The 16,335-nt window shown below is 57.1% G+C and overlaps 1 protein-coding gene across 5 annotated transcripts in view; it reads left to right on the forward strand.

Moving 5' to 3' along the window:
• Positions 1-8,375: 8,375 nt before the first annotated feature.
• R3HCC1L (R3H domain and coiled-coil containing 1 like) overlaps positions 8,376-16,335 on the forward strand; it is a 60,288-nt gene continuing 52,328 nt past the window's right edge. For 2 of the 5 annotated variants that reach the window (XM_073354648.1, XM_073354653.2), the window contains exon 1: positions 8,376-8,433. The gene's annotated coding sequence lies outside the window, so the exon portion shown is untranslated. Of the gene's footprint in view, positions 8,434-8,950; positions 9,407-10,282; positions 10,421-16,335 lie in introns of those variants that run through there. The other 3 variants (XM_073354652.2, XM_073354651.1, XM_073354649.2) reach the window with 3 other exon arrangements.

Genomic DNA, 16,335 nt, shown 5'->3' on the forward strand with positions numbered 1-16,335 from the left:
TCTGAAAAGAAAAAGACAAACTAACTGCAAAAATATTTTTAAGTACATCAAAAGCAGGAAGCTGCCAAACAATCAGTGCAGCCACTGGACAATCGAGGTGGTAAAGGAGCGCTCCACGCAGACAAGGCCATTGCAGAGAAGCTAAATGAATTCTTTGCCTCGGTCTTCACGGCTGAGGGTGCGAGGGAGATCCCCACACCTCAGCCAGTCTTTTTAGGTGACAAGCTGAGGAACTGTCCCAGGCTGAAGTGTCAATAGAGGAGGTTTTGGAACACACTGATAAACTAAACCGTAATAAATCACCAAGACCAGATGAAGGAACTCAAATATGAAATTGCAGAACAACTAGCTGTGGTGTGTAACCTATTGCTTCAATTAGCATCTGTACCAGGTGACTGGAGGAGAGCTCATGTAACACAGATTTTTACAAAAGGCTCCAAGGCGATCCTGGCAATGACAGGCTGGTGAGCCTGACTTCTGTGCCAGGGCAACTGGTTGAAACTAAAGAACAAAATTATCACACACACAGATGAGCACAATATGTTGGGGAAGAGTCAACATGGTTTTTGTAAAGGGAAATCATGCCTCACCAATCTACTAGAATTCTCTGAGGGGGTCAAGAAGCATGTGGACCAGGGGGATCCAGTGGATATCGTGTACATGGACTTTCAGAAAGCCTTTGACAGGATCGCTCACCAAAGGCTCTTAAGCAAAGTAGGCAGTCACAGGATAAGAGGGAAGGTCCTCTCAGGGATCAGTAACTGGTTAGAAAATAGGAAACAAAGGGTAAATAAGTGGTCAGTGTTTACAGTGGAGAAAGTAAATAGCAGGGTTCCCCAAGGATCTGTACTGGACCAGTCCCGTTCAATATATTCACAAATGGTCTGGAAAAAGGGGTAAACAGTGAGATGACAAAGTTTGCAGACAATATTAAATTACTCAAGATAGTTAAGCCCAAAGCAGACTGTGAAGAGTTACAAAAGGATCTCACAAAACTGGGTGACTGGGTAATAAAATAAAATTCAATGTTGACAAATGCAAAGTAATACACATTGGAAAACATCATCCCGACTATACATACAACATGATAGCATCTAAATGAGCTGTTCCCACTCAAGCAAGAGATCTTGGAGTCACTGTGGAGAGTTCTCTGAAAACATCTGCTCAATGTGCAGCAGCCGTCAAAAAAGCGACCAGGATGCTAGGAACCCTTAGGAAAGGGAGAGATAATCAGGCAGAAAATATAATAAGGTCTCTATATAAAGCTACGATATGCCCACACTTTGAATACTGCATGCGGTTCTGGTCGCTCCGTCTCAAAGAAGATATATTAGAATTGGAAAAGACAGAGAAGGGCAACAAAAATGATCCAGCTTCTGTACGAGGAGAGATTAAAAAGTCTGAGACTGCCCAGGTTATAGAAGTCTGTAAAATCCTGATGGGTATGGAGCAAGTGAATAAGGAAGTGTTATAATGTATGTGGCACCCTGCTGCCAGGTGGAGTCAGCAGCAACAAGGGACGGGTCCAACATCTAGGGGGTCCTTCTGACAACACAGAAGAGAACCAGCTTGAGCCCCCGTGACGCAGCAGGGAGTGGGACAGATTTGACCTGGGATGTTGCAGGGGAGTTTTACTGGGACTGTCTGCATTGAGGAGGAGAGACTTCACCTGAGGGACGATACCTGAGCCTGTAACCTGAGCCCAGGATCGGGGTTGGGGCTGGGTGACACCTTCTGCCGAGGAAATTGGACAAAGGCTGGAGGAGGAGCTGGGGAGAGGCTGGGGGAGATGGCTGGAGAGTTTTTCCAGTTTGGAGTTGGCTGGGGAAGAGGAGGGAGCCCCCAAGTCTGGGATCTAATCTCCCTGCCCCCCAGAAGGACCTGACTGTGGGGTCCTGTTTGTACCTAGAAGCTCTGGTTTGGACTATGTGCCTGTCATCTCCACCACTTACCACAGCTCGGCGTGATTTTAGCTGTTAGTAGGGGAGCCCCACTGTAGTGCGGGGTGGGCAGGTCCCAGCCCAGGTCTATCATGCACACCAGGTTATTTACATCAGTGATTGCAGCTCTAGTGACACAACCGAGACTCTCAGTTGAGTTGTAACCAGCTCTGTCGTTACACAGTGGAGAGGGGAGGCGCAAGTGGTGTCATTTACAGCGCGCTTTGGCACCCCTGCACCCTGCTCAGTGAGTGCAGTTCCGTTCAGGCTGAACCCCTCAGTCGGGGCCTGCCAAGCCCACCAGGATAACCCCCTTTATTACCCCGCACCCAGTAACAGAGTGACTTGCAGCCCAACACCAGCCAAAAGTGATCACCGGGGCAAAGCCGCCCCATCATGCTGCGCACCTAGGCACGGTGGGCGGGTCTAAGCAAACAAGGTCAGTTCATGAAGTCTTTTCCCCCAGCTCACGGCTAGATGTCAGGGGAGAGCTCATGCAGACCCTGCTTACACAAGAACCAGGGTCACCCAATGAAATTAATGGGCAGCAGGTTTAAAACAAACACAAGGAAGTATTTCTCCACTCAACACACGGTCAGCCTGGGGAACTCTTTGCCATGGGGTGTTGTGAAGGCTAAAAGTATAACTAGGCTCAAAAAAGAATTAGCTAAGTTCCTGGAGGACAAGTCCATCAGTGGCTACTAGTCAAGATGGGCAGGGACGCAACCTCATGCTGTGGGTGTCCCTAGCCTCCGACTGCCAGAAACTGGGACTGCAGGACAGGGGATGGTCACTCAGAATTGCCCTGGTCTGTTCTTTCCCTCTGAAGCAACTGGCACTGGCCACAGTCAGAAGACAGGATCCTGGGCTAGATGGACCCTTGGCCTGATCCAATGTGGCCATTCTTATAACAACAATGGTCCCTTCTGGCCTTGGAATCTATGAATCTTTGGGAAAAGAACTCGACAGGTGGCCAGACGTGGCCCCACCAGCAAAGCTTGTGGCCGAGGGGTTACAGTCCCTTTGCTAGTGCTGGGAATGTCTCACTCTGTCTCTCGACCTGTCACCCTTACAGAGCAGAGAGGAAGCAGGACTGGGACGCAGCCTGGCGGCCAGCTGTGTCCTTAACCTCTTCAGAGCCTCCCTGGCACTGGGTGAGCGGCTGAGCCACCTCGGACGGACACAGGACAGAACATACTTCCTGTCACGGAGTCCCTGGGCAATGCTCTGGAACTGCTCCCCATGAAGCCAGTCAGGACTCTGGGGAAGTCTCCTTTCTGGGAGCAGCCTGTCTGCAGGACACACAGCTCACACGGCTTCCCCCTTCCTGGGTCTGACCTCGAAGCATTCAGCATCCTCTGCCCCTCCGTGCGCTTCCCACATCAAGTCCACCCAGGGGGGGTCCGGGAAGCCAGAGGGTCCTGCCCCCCAACTCCGCAGTCAGAGGTGACTCTCAGCCAGCCAGTAACACAGAAGGTTTATTAGACGACAGGAACATGGTCTAACACAGAGCTTGTAGGTGCAGAGAACAGGACCCCTCAGCTGGGTCCATTTTGGGGGGCAGTGAGCCAGACAACCACGTCTGCCCTTCACTCCATGTCCCAGCCAGCCCCAAACTGAAACTCCCTCCAGCCCCTCCTCCTCTGGGCTTTGTCCCTTTCCCCGGGCCAGGAGGTCACCTGATTCCTTTGTTCTCCAACCCTTTAGCTCTCACCTTGCAGGGGGGAAGGCCCAGGCCATCAGTGGCCAGGAAACAGGGTGTCGGCCATTGTCTGTGTCCAGACCCCTGCACACACCTGCCCTCTAGGGCTCTGCAATGATCATACACCCTTATCCCACCCCCTAGATACTTAAGAACTGCCTAGGGGAAACTGAGGCACCCCCACACTATTCAGAGGAACCATTAAGAACAGTCCCGCTTCGTCACACTTCCCTGCCGGGATATATGAGCCTTGAAATCTGCATGTGAGGCGGGTGGACAGGGAGCCAAGCTGAGTGGTGGTGCCAACCATATAGTGTCGGGGGGTGATTGGTTGGCACTGGGAGAACAGGGAGCTGGGCTGGGCAATGAGCACTGGGAGGACACAGGGGCTGACCTGAGTGGTGGCACTGGGAGGATGGGAGCGCAGTGATGGGCAGGCAGGGCCGGGTGGTGGCACTGGGAGGACGGGGGTGCAGTGATGGGCAGGCAGGGCCGGGTGGTGGCACTGGGAGGATGAGGGGGCACAGTGATGGGAGGCAGGGCCGGATGGTGGCACTGGGAGGATGGGGGGGCCCAGTGATGGACAGGCAGGGCCGGGTGGTGGCACTGGGAGGACGGGGGCCCAGTGATGGGCATGCAAGGCCGGGTGGTGGCCCTGGGAGTATGGGGCCCTGGTGGATGGGCAGGCAGGGCCGGGTGGTGGCACTAGGAGGATGGGGGTGCAGTGATGGACAGGCAGGGCCGGGTGGTGGCACTGGGAGGACGGGGGTGCAGTGATGGACAGGCAGGGCCGGGTGGTGGCAGTGGGAGGACGGGGGCCCAGTGATGGACAGGCAGGGCCGGGTGGTGGCACTGGGAGGATGGGGGGGCCCAGTGATGGACAGGCAGGGCCGGGTGGTGGCACTGGGAGGACGGGGGCCCAGTGATGGGCATGCAAGGCCGGGTGGTGGCACTGGGAGAATGGGGGGCCCGGTGGATGGGTAGGTGGGGCTAGGTGGTGGCACTGAAAGGACGGAGGGCCCAGTGGATGGGCTGGCTGGTTGCCCTTCAGCCAGGCTTTCCCCTTTGATCAGCGCTTCAGTCGCTTGGTGGTGCTGTCTGTAGATGGAGGTGGAAGAGAGAGGAAACATGGCAAATGTCTCTCCCTTTTATTGTGTTCTTTCTTTCCCCTTGGCTTTGCCCCCCCCTTCAGAGTCAGGGGAGCATTACCTCACCGCAGTCCCCACCTGACCAAGGGAAGGGGGGTGACTCACTGGAGAGTCCAACAGAGCCTTTTTGCTGCCTAGACCAGTGTCCTTTGTTCCTGGGAAGCTGGGCTGGGTTTGTCCCATACATGTCCTGACGAGGGGTGAACGGCCCCTCTGCTCCTGGAGAGTTTTGCCTGGGCCTGTTTTAAGCTGGGAGGACACATTTTCAGCCTCATAACTATTATACATTAAATTACGACCTATAACATCACTATAGCACCACTGCTCAGCCTTCCGAAGACACCCGACATGACAAACTTTGCACTGGATACCGGACAATCATATTATCAGGATGAACGTGGGGGTGCAGGGTGTTCCCCTGCGATAGAGTGTCACAGCCATGCCTTCCCAAGGGGGAGAATTGGGGGCCCTGCATTGTGTGCCTCGCACTCACTGCCTGTACCATCCATGCCCAGGATAGCTGGTGGCTGGGATTCAGTGGGAAGTGCCTGCAGTGTGACCCCCCTACGGCCCTTTCCCTGGGGAGCTCTGGGGACCCCTGCAGTGGGTGGCTGGCAGGGGGAGGGGTGGGTGCCTGACTGTAGTTTTAAGTTGGACAATGCCAGTGAGACACCAAGTGTGACAGCCCAGGCTGCAGGGGGTCCTGGGAGCAGGGCCCTAAAGCACCAGCCACGGGGATGCCTCGGGACAACCCGAATGCCCAAGGCCTGGGGACACTGCTCCCTTGCTGAATGTGCAGGCTGGGGTCTGCCAACCCACCCCCAGGACTCCAGGCCTTATTGGCAGGACTCCTCCATGGCTCTTCTCAAAGCTCCCAGAACGGGGGGAATTGAGAGGCTGAATCCAGGACAAACTTGCTGTGATCTGTGAGCCGGTGGAGCCTCGGTGGGGACAGACAGAGTCCCGTAGGGAGCCTCGCAGGCCTGGTCTCACATGGACCCTCCTTGGGCTTGACATCTGCCTTGGTGCACAAGGAGCTGGGAAGCAGGAGGCTGGGCCAGGTGCTGGCTGGGGCCGTTATCGCTTTCTCATTTGTAGCCCCGCTCCTGGCAGACCCCAGAGTGACTCCCGGCGAGAGTGGCTCTGCCGGTCCCAGGCGCGAGCAGCGCTGCATCCGCTGCAATCAGTGGAAGGAGCAAGGGCAGCAAACCTGGCCCCGTGACTGAGCGCTCGCTTTGGCGGGGCAGAGGCTCTCAGGAAGAGCTGCTCTTGTTCCCCGGGAACGGTGGGGCAGCCCTCTGGGTGCCATGCGGGTCAGAGAAGTGCTCCTTCGGCCTGCAAGTCTATTAAACCCTCTCCGCTCTGCACACCGGAAAGCAGGGAATGGGGCCAGAGCAACCCAGAGCTTCCGGCAGGGAGGTGTGAGCAGCTCCCCGCACCCCCAGCACAGGGTGACCTCACCACACCGGCCCAGGGCTTGGGGAGGGAGGGGTAGCCTAGGGGCTTGGTGACAGGCCCATGGTGGCCTTGGCCCCGTCACTGTACCTCTCTGCTGGGAGGCTGAGCGAGCAATCTGCACGCAGGAGACACCGGCTAAGGGCTAAAGGGGGGTGGTGTCCTGAAGCCAGCCAACTCCGAGCCTACCTGGCAGGAAGGGGCTTGGGGTTCCCCCAGACACTCTGAGAATGGAGCCTTTCCTCTGGTTGCTCTCTGCCTCCCCCGCCCCGCTCAGACCCCTTCCCCAGGCCCCCCCATCCCCATTTGGATCAGTAACGACTGGGCTCCCCTTGGTGGTCAGTCTGGCTCAGTGGGGAGCCTGAAGGCCAGTACCCAGGTGCCCAGTACCCAGGCTCGTACTCAGGTGCAGTGCGAGGGGCAGTGGCTGGAGCTGGCCTCCCGGAGCCTCGCTGAGCAGGGAGTCGGCTGGCGGCCTTGGCAGCAGCAGGAACGAAAGCACCGTCCAGCCCCATGAGGCCTGTCAGAGCCAGTGGGACCTGCGCCCGGGCTGCGCTGCAGGTCTGAGGGGCTGTGGAGACAGAGATGGAGCGATCTCTGCAGACTCTCAGGCTCCCCGACACCCAGGAGCTGTGGGATCATCCAAACCTCCTTCACCCAAAAGCCCTGCAGAGCCGGGCAAAACCCTGACCTCTGCCAGAGCTGGTGCCCCCGGGCAGCGCTGGGCAGGTCAGGGAGGGGGCCTGGAGTTGCACTCTGAATTCTGACCCTACAGGACCCCAGAGAACATGGCTCGGCCCTTTCACTCCAAGTGGGAAATGGGTTTAACCCTAACAAGGGTCTATGGGGGCAAAGGAAGGAGCCAATGGCAGAAAGGAAGCGGCCGGGGGTGTCTGGTTACCAGACCCTTCTTGGAGAGAGCATCCACTCCGAACCCCGACAGCCTTTCCGACACACCGGGTCGGCCTGTTTGGGGTGACGATCGCTGGGCCCTGTCCGCCCCGGGGGGCCCTCGTGTGCCACGGGCCTTCAGGCTCCTGCTCTCAGAGCAGGGTCGTTATCGTGGCATCGAGACACCCGGATCCCCCGTTTCTGGGTGCCCCTGAGAGCCCCTGGGTGGGGGCGGGCAGGCCCAGGTGAGACAAGCCCCCCACTGCCTGCCAGGGGCCTGTGGGCCTGGCAGCTGTTGCCGATGCAGAGCGAGGCGCCCGAGTCCAGCCCTCTGCCCCGAACGCTCCCGGGGGGAGGCTGGGCCCTGCCCCCCACAGAGCTGCAAATCAAAAGGGTGGGGCTGGGGTCGCCCCCTGAGTCTCTGGAGGCGGGGGGAGGGGCTGGGGTCACCTCCCCAAGTCTCTGGGGGTGGGGGGAGGGGCTGGGGTCGCCCCCCGAGTCTCTGGGAGTGGGGGAGGGGCTGGGGTTGCCCCCGAGTCTCTGCGGAAGCGGGGGAGGGGCTGGGGTCGCCCCCCGAGTGTCTGGGGGCGGGGGAGGGGCTGGGGTCGCCCCCAAGTCTCTGCGGAAGCGGGGGAGGGGCTGGGGTCGCCCCCCGAGTGTCTGGGGGCGGGGGAGGGGCTGGGGTCGCCCCCCCAAGTCTCTGGAGGTGAGGGGGAGGGGCTGGGGTCGCCCCCCGAGTCTCTGGGGAAGCGGGGGAGGGGCTGGGGTCGCCCCCCCAAGTCTCTGGAGGTGAGGGGGAGGGGCTGGGGTCGCCCCCCGAGTCTCTGGGGAAGCGGGGGAGGGGCTGGGGTCGCCCCCCCAAGTCTCTGGAGGTGAGGGGGAGGGGCTGGGGTCGCCCCCCGAGTCTCTGCGGAAGCGGGGGAGGGGCTGGGGTCGCCCCCCGAGTGTCTGGGGGCGGGGGAGGGGCTGGGGTCGCCCCCAAGTCTCTGGGGAAGCGGGGGAGGGGCTGGGGTCGCCCCCAAGTCTCTGGGGAAGCGGGGGAGGGGCTGGGGTCGCCCCCAAGTCTCTGGGGGCGGGGGGAGGGGCTGGGGTCGCCCCCCCAAGTCTCTGGAGGTGAGGGGGAGGGGCTGGGGTCGCCCCCCGAGTCTCTGGGGAAGCGGGGGAGGGGCTGGGGTCACCCCCCCCCGAGTGGCTGGGGGCGGGGCAGACACTACATTTCCCATCACCCCCCGCGGCGGGCGGAAGCGGAAGCGGCGGCAGGACGCAGCGGCGGCGGCGACCCCGGTTCGGTCACCTGGTAACCACCCCCCCCGGACCCCCCCGCGCCCCGCCCCCAGGGCTTCACCTCCCCCAGACCCCCGATCCTGCCCCCCGGGCCCCCGCCGCCCCTTCACCCCCGCCACGGCCCCCCCCGGGCGGATCGCGGGGCGCCGGCGCTGGGGGGCGAAGGGGCCCCCGAGCTGCGCCCCCTCCCCCCCCGCCCCGGGAAGGGGCCCCCGAGCTGCGCCCCCTCCCCCCCCGCCCCGGGAAGGGGCCCCTCCCCCCCCGTCCCGGGAAGGGGTCCCCGAGCTGCGCCCCCTCCCCCCCCCGCCCCGGGAAGGGGTCCCCGAGCTGCGCCCCCTCCCCCCCCGCCCCGGGAAGGGGTCCCCGAGCTGCGCCCCCTCCCCCCCCGCCCCGGGAAGGGGCCCCCGAGCTGCGCCCCCTCCCCCCCCGCCCCGGGAAGGGGTCCCCGAGCTGCAGCCCCTCCCCCCCCGCCCCGGGAAGGGGCCCCCGAGCTGCAGCCCCTCCCCCCCCGCCCCGGGAAGGGGCCCCCGAGCTGCAGCCCCTCCCCCCCCGCCCCGGGAAGGGGTCCCCGAGCTGCGCCCCCCCCCCCCCGGGAAGGGGTCCTTTCCCCTCGGGCCAGGCTGTCCCCAGGCAGCGGGCCGGAGGGGTGGTCACAGAGCCAGCGGGATGGGGGGAGCCCCTTGACCCCCAAGAGCTCCGTGACTCCGCTGCTCCCCTGCCGCTCCAGGCTCCCTCTCCCCCGTAAACCGTCTGCCCGCCCGGCTCCGGTTCTCACGGTCTCCTGCCAGCCCTGGTCTCCCCTCCAGTCGCCACCCTGGCCTGGGCCCTCGGGAACTGCCCCTCCCGTGGCCTGGGCCTGCCGGGGGGCCAGGGCTCCGCAGCACCTGCGGACAGGCCACGGGCTGCACGGGGGAGCCCTGAAATCACAGCAGCGCTTTGGGCGCTGAGCCAGGATGTCTGGGCAGAGCCGGCAGCCCTCGTCCGGGGTGCGTGAGACAGAATGGGGGGGCAATGCAGGCAGCCCCCGGCGTGGGGGGCCTGAGGCGGGGGTGGGCGGTGCAGGGAGCCCCCAGTATGGAGGGGATGAGGTGGGCGTGGGGGGTGCAGGCAGCCCCCGGCGTGGGGGGTGCAGGCAGCCCCCGGCGTGGGGGGTGCAGGCAGCCCCCGGCGTGGGGGGTGCAGGCAGCCCCCGGCGTGGGGGGCCTGAGGCGGGGGTGGGCGGTGCAGGCAGCCGCCAGCCCCTGCTCTGGAACTGGGGCCGGAGCAGTGCCAGCAGCCCGTGTGAAGTGTGCGTGGTACAAGGACTGTAGTTGGCAGGACTCCTGAAAGTGGTGGTCCTCTGCCCTTCTAGAGCCGCTCATGTACAGAGCTCGAAGGCTTTGCTGGTGTGTTATGAAGACCCCGGGGTTGTGGTAGGAATCGCTCACCCCAGGGAGCTGTACCTTCAAAGAAGGGCCTGACGGCTGTTCAGCAGGGCATGGCATCGCCATCCCTGCGGTGAGGAGAGGAAGGGGAAGTGGTGCGGGTCAGTTAGGGAGGCAGAAGGGAATCGCCCGGCCTGGGAGGTGGCCAAGACAAGAGGGTGACAGGCCTGCACCTGGGATGCAGCCGGGGGCTCTTTGACCACAAGCAGGCAACCCCTGCTCCACGCCTCCTGTGAAGGAGGTGGCGGGGCGGGGACTGAGCCCTAACCCCGGGGGAAGTGTTACCTCCTGCAGCATTTTAGGGCTTGTCCTGGCTGGCGGTGAGATCTGGCGGGGCCCCAGGCGGCAGGCAGGGCGAGTGGGCTGCTGCTGTCCTGTCTGTGTTGTCAGTTGCCAAGTTATACAGATTTTGCTCTTTTAATCTGCTCATTCTTACAGCACCCTACCCTGTGCCTGGGGCCTCCCAGACCACACGTTGCCTGGGTCCCTGCCCAAAGCACTTCCTCCCTTAGCCTGATGTGCCATGGCAGTGAGCCGGTACAGGGTGTCAGTCGGAAGGTCTCCCAGCAAAGACCAGTGAGTGGTGTTGGAAGCTAAGCTCCCACGGGCTCTAAGGCAGGGGTGCCTCTTGGTAGCTGTCTAAGTCTTTGTTAAGTCCCCCCTTGTCGCAGGGGGGAGTTGGGGCCTCCAGTTGTGTGCAGCCCTGGGGCTTACCGTTGCTTTCAGACTCCCTCCTCTTCCTGTTTGTCATGCTCACGGGGTTCTGTTCTCCGTGAGGTTGCTGGCAGCTCTTTGGGGCTGGGATGAGCTCCTCCCCTTTGCATTGCCCCGGCATAGGGGTGATCAGGGCCTTCTGCATGCAGCAAACAGGAATGGAGCATCAGCAGGATTCTGGGTGAGGTGAGGCAGGGGCTTTGGTCTGCAGGCTCTAGGAGCCTGGTGCAGGCCGGCCCGGCCGTGTGGAAGCCTTTGTGCGGGGAGGAGGTGAAGGAGGCATGGAGCTGGTGCCAGGAGGGTGGAGGGAACAGATCCGAAAAGTGACCTGGTAAGAGATGCAGGCAGGGGCTGTGTGAGGCATGTCCGGGGATCCACGCTCAGCGCCTTGGGGAGCACAGATTCTAAGGCTGAGGGACCATAGTGATTGTCTGCTCTGACCCCCTGTGCAGCCCAGGCCAGAGAGCTGCCCTGGATTCATTCCTGATGGAACTAGAGCAAAACATCCCATCTTGACTGAAAAATGGCCAGTGATGGAGAATCCACCATGGCCCTTGGTAAATTGTTCCAATGGTTAGTTACCCTTTGTTACAATGTGCCCCTTATTTCCAGTCTGAATTTGTCTAGCTTCAGCTTCCAGCCACTGGATCTCGTTAGACCTTTGTCTGCTGGGTGAGGAGCCCTCTGTGATCAAATTCAAGGTGCGGGGGGACGCCATGGCTGAGGCATCGTGTGCCAGTGAGGAGGATTTTGGAGGGGGTGGAGAGAGGGGAGGTTGTCTTTGTGGTCATGCAGCCTCTCCTTGAGCATCCTCCCTCCAGCCTCTTTCATCATTTCTGGTGCTTTTCTCTGAATTCTCCCATTTGCCAGAACAGGTTGGTACTGAAGGGCCTGGCTGGATCACGGCATTCAGGATGCGGAGCTTGAGCTGCCTCTGCAGCCTGAAATAACTCAGATGCTTTCAGCATCGCCCCGTGTATTTCTCAGCTGTCCCAGTGAATGTCTGCATTGGGCTGTTTTCACTACACTTTTCCAAGCTGAATTCTCCTGTATTTCTAACCTTGCTAGGTTGGTTTGAATTATTTATCTGTGCTTTCTGGTGTTTGCAACACCTCTCTGCTCCAGCTCATCTGCAAATTTAATTATAATTCATTATTCAAGTGTCAAACGATACCCTGGTGGTCAGTTAAATTGTGTCTACTGTGCTTGTTCAAAAGCTCTGGCCAGTAATCCTAGTGAAATAACTTGTGTTCTGGATAACCCCCATGGCTGTCACTCTACGTTTGCAGAGTCTCTTTGGTTTTTGTTCCATTCTTTCACTAGGGATTGCAATTGGATTTGCCATACGATGGGGGCTGGGGTTACTGTTCTTTCTCGGATAGAAAATCAGTACCTCCTTTACGTTTTTCACTCCTCTCCAGAGCGCCATGATTTTTTACCAATATTGTCTGTAGTTCGGTAGGTTAATTAGCTGACTCCTGGATACCCGACAGTGCCTGGCACCCTGATGAGCTGATTTGATAGAGAGCGATCTTCGGTGTTCTATTTTCTTTTACCAGCAGCTGTTTTCACAAGTCCTTATTTGGGTGGCTAAAGACATTTAAATAATCTCAGCCTTTTTTGAGTCCTGGTTAATTTTATCTTCTTCCTTATTTATTACTAGACCTGCTTTCTCTCTAGCGCTGATCCTGTCCCTGATAGATTTGTAAAATCCCTTCGTGTTTCCCTTAGCCCTTCATGTCATTAACTCATTCTGCTTTTTGTTGCCTTTTCTTTTCCCTGCAGCTTTGAAGGGACAGTATCAACTTACAAATCACAGTCCTGTCTGAAAATGTTTCCTTTCTATTGTTGCAGGTATCTCTTAAGAGCATCAGGGGAAAGGCTTGATTGAAATCTCTCTCTTTTCCAGTGAGATTCCTGTGTACCTTTGACAGCTCTCCAGCTTTCACTGTCTTCCCTTTGCAGTTTATTTCCCCTGCTGTTTGAGTGGATCTTTCACACAGCAACTGGGGAGAGAGACATTTTAAAAGAACACCAGTTGGCAGGGGTCTCAGGGCAGGAGGAGGCTGTGGAACTACTCTCCAGGCACTTTTGAGAACTGACTAGCTTTGTACTTTACTCTGTGCCTTTCTTTGGCTCTGTGTCTGTGGGTTCAGTCCCCCGCATTTCTCCATTGCCAGGGCAGCTTCCTGTATCCTCAGCTCTGCCTCTCCCTGGCAGTTTTCTAGGTACATTTGTGGCCCCTCACCTGAGTGTCTGAGCTAGTCCCTTGTGGAACAGGTTGGATGGGGGTCGCTGTAGTGTCCATTACCCCTGCTTGCCTCTGAGCTGGTCTGGGTCAGGTGAGTGCCAGGAGCTGTGTTCTGAAAGGCCGCCCTGTGGAGAGGTGTTGGACCTTCCCCCTGGCCGTGGCTCTGCCTGCAAAGGGTACTGCTATCCTCTGGTCCCTAATTCCTTTGGGATTCTTGACAAGGCGGCAGGGCTGGTTCTTAAGTGACCAGAGGAGCTAGCAGATGGGAGTTTTGCAAGGGAGTGTAGAGAGGGAGCGTGACAGCCAGATACACCTAACAAACATGCACTACACGTAGGCCAGTAACCCCACCAAAGAACGAACAAACAAATGAAATCTCTGCAAGAGTAAAAATAATGCAAAGATCACAGGCAGCCATCCAGCAGTGGAGTGGGGGCTGTCCAGTGTATTGCACTGAATGCAACATGTACATGGGCGCATTCAGTGCAAGGAGCTTGTGGCTCTCAGAGACCAAGTGCGGGCTCTGGCGACTACAGTGGCTGAACTGGAGGAGCTAAGGGAGCAGAGGTGCATAGAGGAGACTTTCCAGGACACAGCAGAGTGGTTCCACTCCCTGTCTGACAGCCTCTGTGCTGTTGAGGAGGATGAAAGTCTCGGGGAAAGAGAACATCAGGCTGGAGTGGAGGGAAACAATCCCATAGTTGGGACCCTTCTTCCAGGTGATGCAATGGTATCCTCTAGCACTGAGGTCCCCAGTTATTAGGAAGGTAATAGTAATGCAGGATTTCATAGAATCATAGAATATCAGGGTTGGAAGGGACCTCAGGAGGTCATCTAGTCCAACCCCCTGCTCAAAGCAGGACCAATCCCCAATTAAATCATCCCAGCCAGGGCTTTATCAAGTCTGACCTTAAAAACTTCTAAGGAAGGAGATTCTACCATGTCCCTAGGTAACGCATTCCAGTGTTTCACACCCTCCTAGTGAAAATTTTTTTCCTAATATCCAACCTAAACCTCCCCCACTGCAACTTGAGACCATTACTCCTTGTCCTGTCCTCTTCTACCACTGAGAATAGTCTAGAACCATCCTCTCTGGAACCACCTCTCAGGTAGTTGAAAGCAGCTATCAAATCCCCCCTCATTCTTCTCTTCTGCAGACTAAACAATCCCAGTTCCCTCAGCCTCTCCTCATAAGTCCAGACCCCTAATCATTTTTGTTGCCCTTCGCTGGACTCTCTCCAATTTATCCACATCCTTCTTGTAGTGTGGGGCTCAAAACTGCACACAGTACTCCAGATGAGGCCTCACCAATGTCGAATAGAGGGGGACGATCATGTCCCTTGATCTGCTCGCTATGCCCCTACTTATACATCCCAAAATGCCATTGACGTTCTTGGCAACAAGGGCACACTGCTGACTCATATCCAGCTTCTCATCCACTGTCACCCCTAGGTCCTTTTCCGCAGAACTGCTGCCGAGCCATTCGGTCCCCAGTCTGTAGCAGTGCATTGGGTTCTTCCGTCCTAAGTGCAGGACTCTGCACTTATCCTTGTTGAACCTCATCAGATTTCTTTTGGCCCAATCCTCCAATTTGTCTAGGTCCTTCTGTATCGTATCCCTGCCCTCCAGCGTATCTATCTCTCCTCCCAGTTTAGTGTCATCTACAAACTTGATGAGGGTGCAATCCACACCATCCTCCAGATCATTAATGAAAATATTGAACAAAACCGGCCCCAGGACCGACCCCTGGGGCACTCCACTTGACACCGGCTGCCAACTAGACATGGAGCCATTGATCACTACCCGTTGAGCCCGACAATCTAGCCAACTTTCTACTCACCTTATAGTGCATTCATCCAGCCCATACTTCTTTAACTTGCTGACAAGAATACTGTGGGAGACCGTGTCAAAAGCTTTGCTAAAGTCAAGAAACAACACATCTACTGCTTTCCCTTCATCCACAGAACCAGTAATCTCATCATAGAAGGCGATTAGATTAGTCTTCCCTTGGTGAATCCATGCTGACTGTTCCTGATCATTTCCCTCCCATGTAAGTGCTTCAGGACTGATTCCTTGAGGACCTGCTCCATGATTTTTCCGGGGACTGAGGTGAGGCTGACTGGCCTGTAGTTCCCAGGATTTGATTATTACAAATATAGATAGCTGGGTTTGTGATGACTAGGAGAATCGCATGGTGACTTGTCTGGTGGGTGCGAAGGTTGCAGACCGCTTGAGACATCTAGACAGGAGCTGGTGGTCATGGTACATGTAGATACTAATGACATAGGGAAAAGCAGGTGAGAGGTCCTGGAGACCAAATGTAGGCTGCTAGGTAAGAGATTGAAGTGCAGCACCTCCATGGTCGCATTCTCTGAAATGCTTCCAGTTCCATGCTCAGGGCTAGGTAGACAGAACTGCAGCGTCTCAGTGCATGGATAAGACGATGGTTTTGGGAGGAGGGATCTAGATTTATTAGGAACGGGGGAATATTTGGGGAAAGGAGGATAGCCTAGTAAAGAGGAGATGATAGAAGTTGGTAAAATACAGGTAGGAACTGAAGAGAAATGAAAAAGACCCATTCAGTTCCATCACATGAAGGCAGACAACCAACTAGTGACAAATTTTGTAAGTGCTTGTGTACAAATGCTAGAAGTCTAAATACTAAGATGGGTGAACTTAAATGCCTGGTAGTAAAGGAGGATGTTGCTATAATAGGCATCACAGAAACTTTGTGGAACAATGATAATTGATGGGATGCTGTAATACTAGGGTACGAAATATGTAGTCAGGATGGAGCAGGTCACGCTGTTGAACGAGGGGCACTGTATGTGAAAGAAAACATAGTCAAATATAGTAAAAATGTTAAATGGTGCCAGAGAATCGCACTGGACAGAAATTCCGTACTGGAATAGTAAGAGTCTAGCAGTAGGGATATACTGCCAACCCCTGACCAGGATGGTGACAGTGACTGTGAAATGCTCAGGGAGATTAGAGAGGCGACAAAAACAGAAACCCCAATAGTAATAGTGGATTTCAGCTACCCTATATTGACCAGGTACATATCTCTTCAGCCCAGGATGCAGAGATAAAATTTCTAGACACCATTAATGACTGCTTCTTGGAGCAGCTTGTCTTGGATCCTCCAAGGAGAGAGGCAGTTCTTGATTTAGTCCTCAGTAGAGCACAGGATCTGGTCCAAGATGTGAATATAGCTGAACCGCTTGGTAATAGCATCACAGATCCATAGGGCTGGTGCTGTGACCCCAGCTTTGGAACAGTCTCTTGGAAGAGCCCTTCAATGAGCCAGACCCCCTAAAGGTTTCACTTTTCTCCAGAGTAAGCCACACGGCTTCACCACCTCCTTAAGCTGAACCTCTGGTCCTTCAGCACCTGTACCTCACACTGAGCTCTGGCCAGTGAGTCCAACTGGGACAAACCCTAAGGGAGACTTGTGCAGGCTTAGGGAGCCAGGCACCTGCTCTGCCAGTGGCTGCAGGGACATTCAGCCAGCACTTTCACACAGAAG

The sequence above is a fragment of the Lepidochelys kempii genome, chromosome 7, assembly GCF_965140285.1.
Source record: "Lepidochelys kempii isolate rLepKem1 chromosome 7, rLepKem1.hap1, whole genome shotgun sequence".
In the NCBI taxonomy this organism is placed as follows: Eukaryota; Metazoa; Chordata; order Testudines; family Cheloniidae; genus Lepidochelys; species Lepidochelys kempii.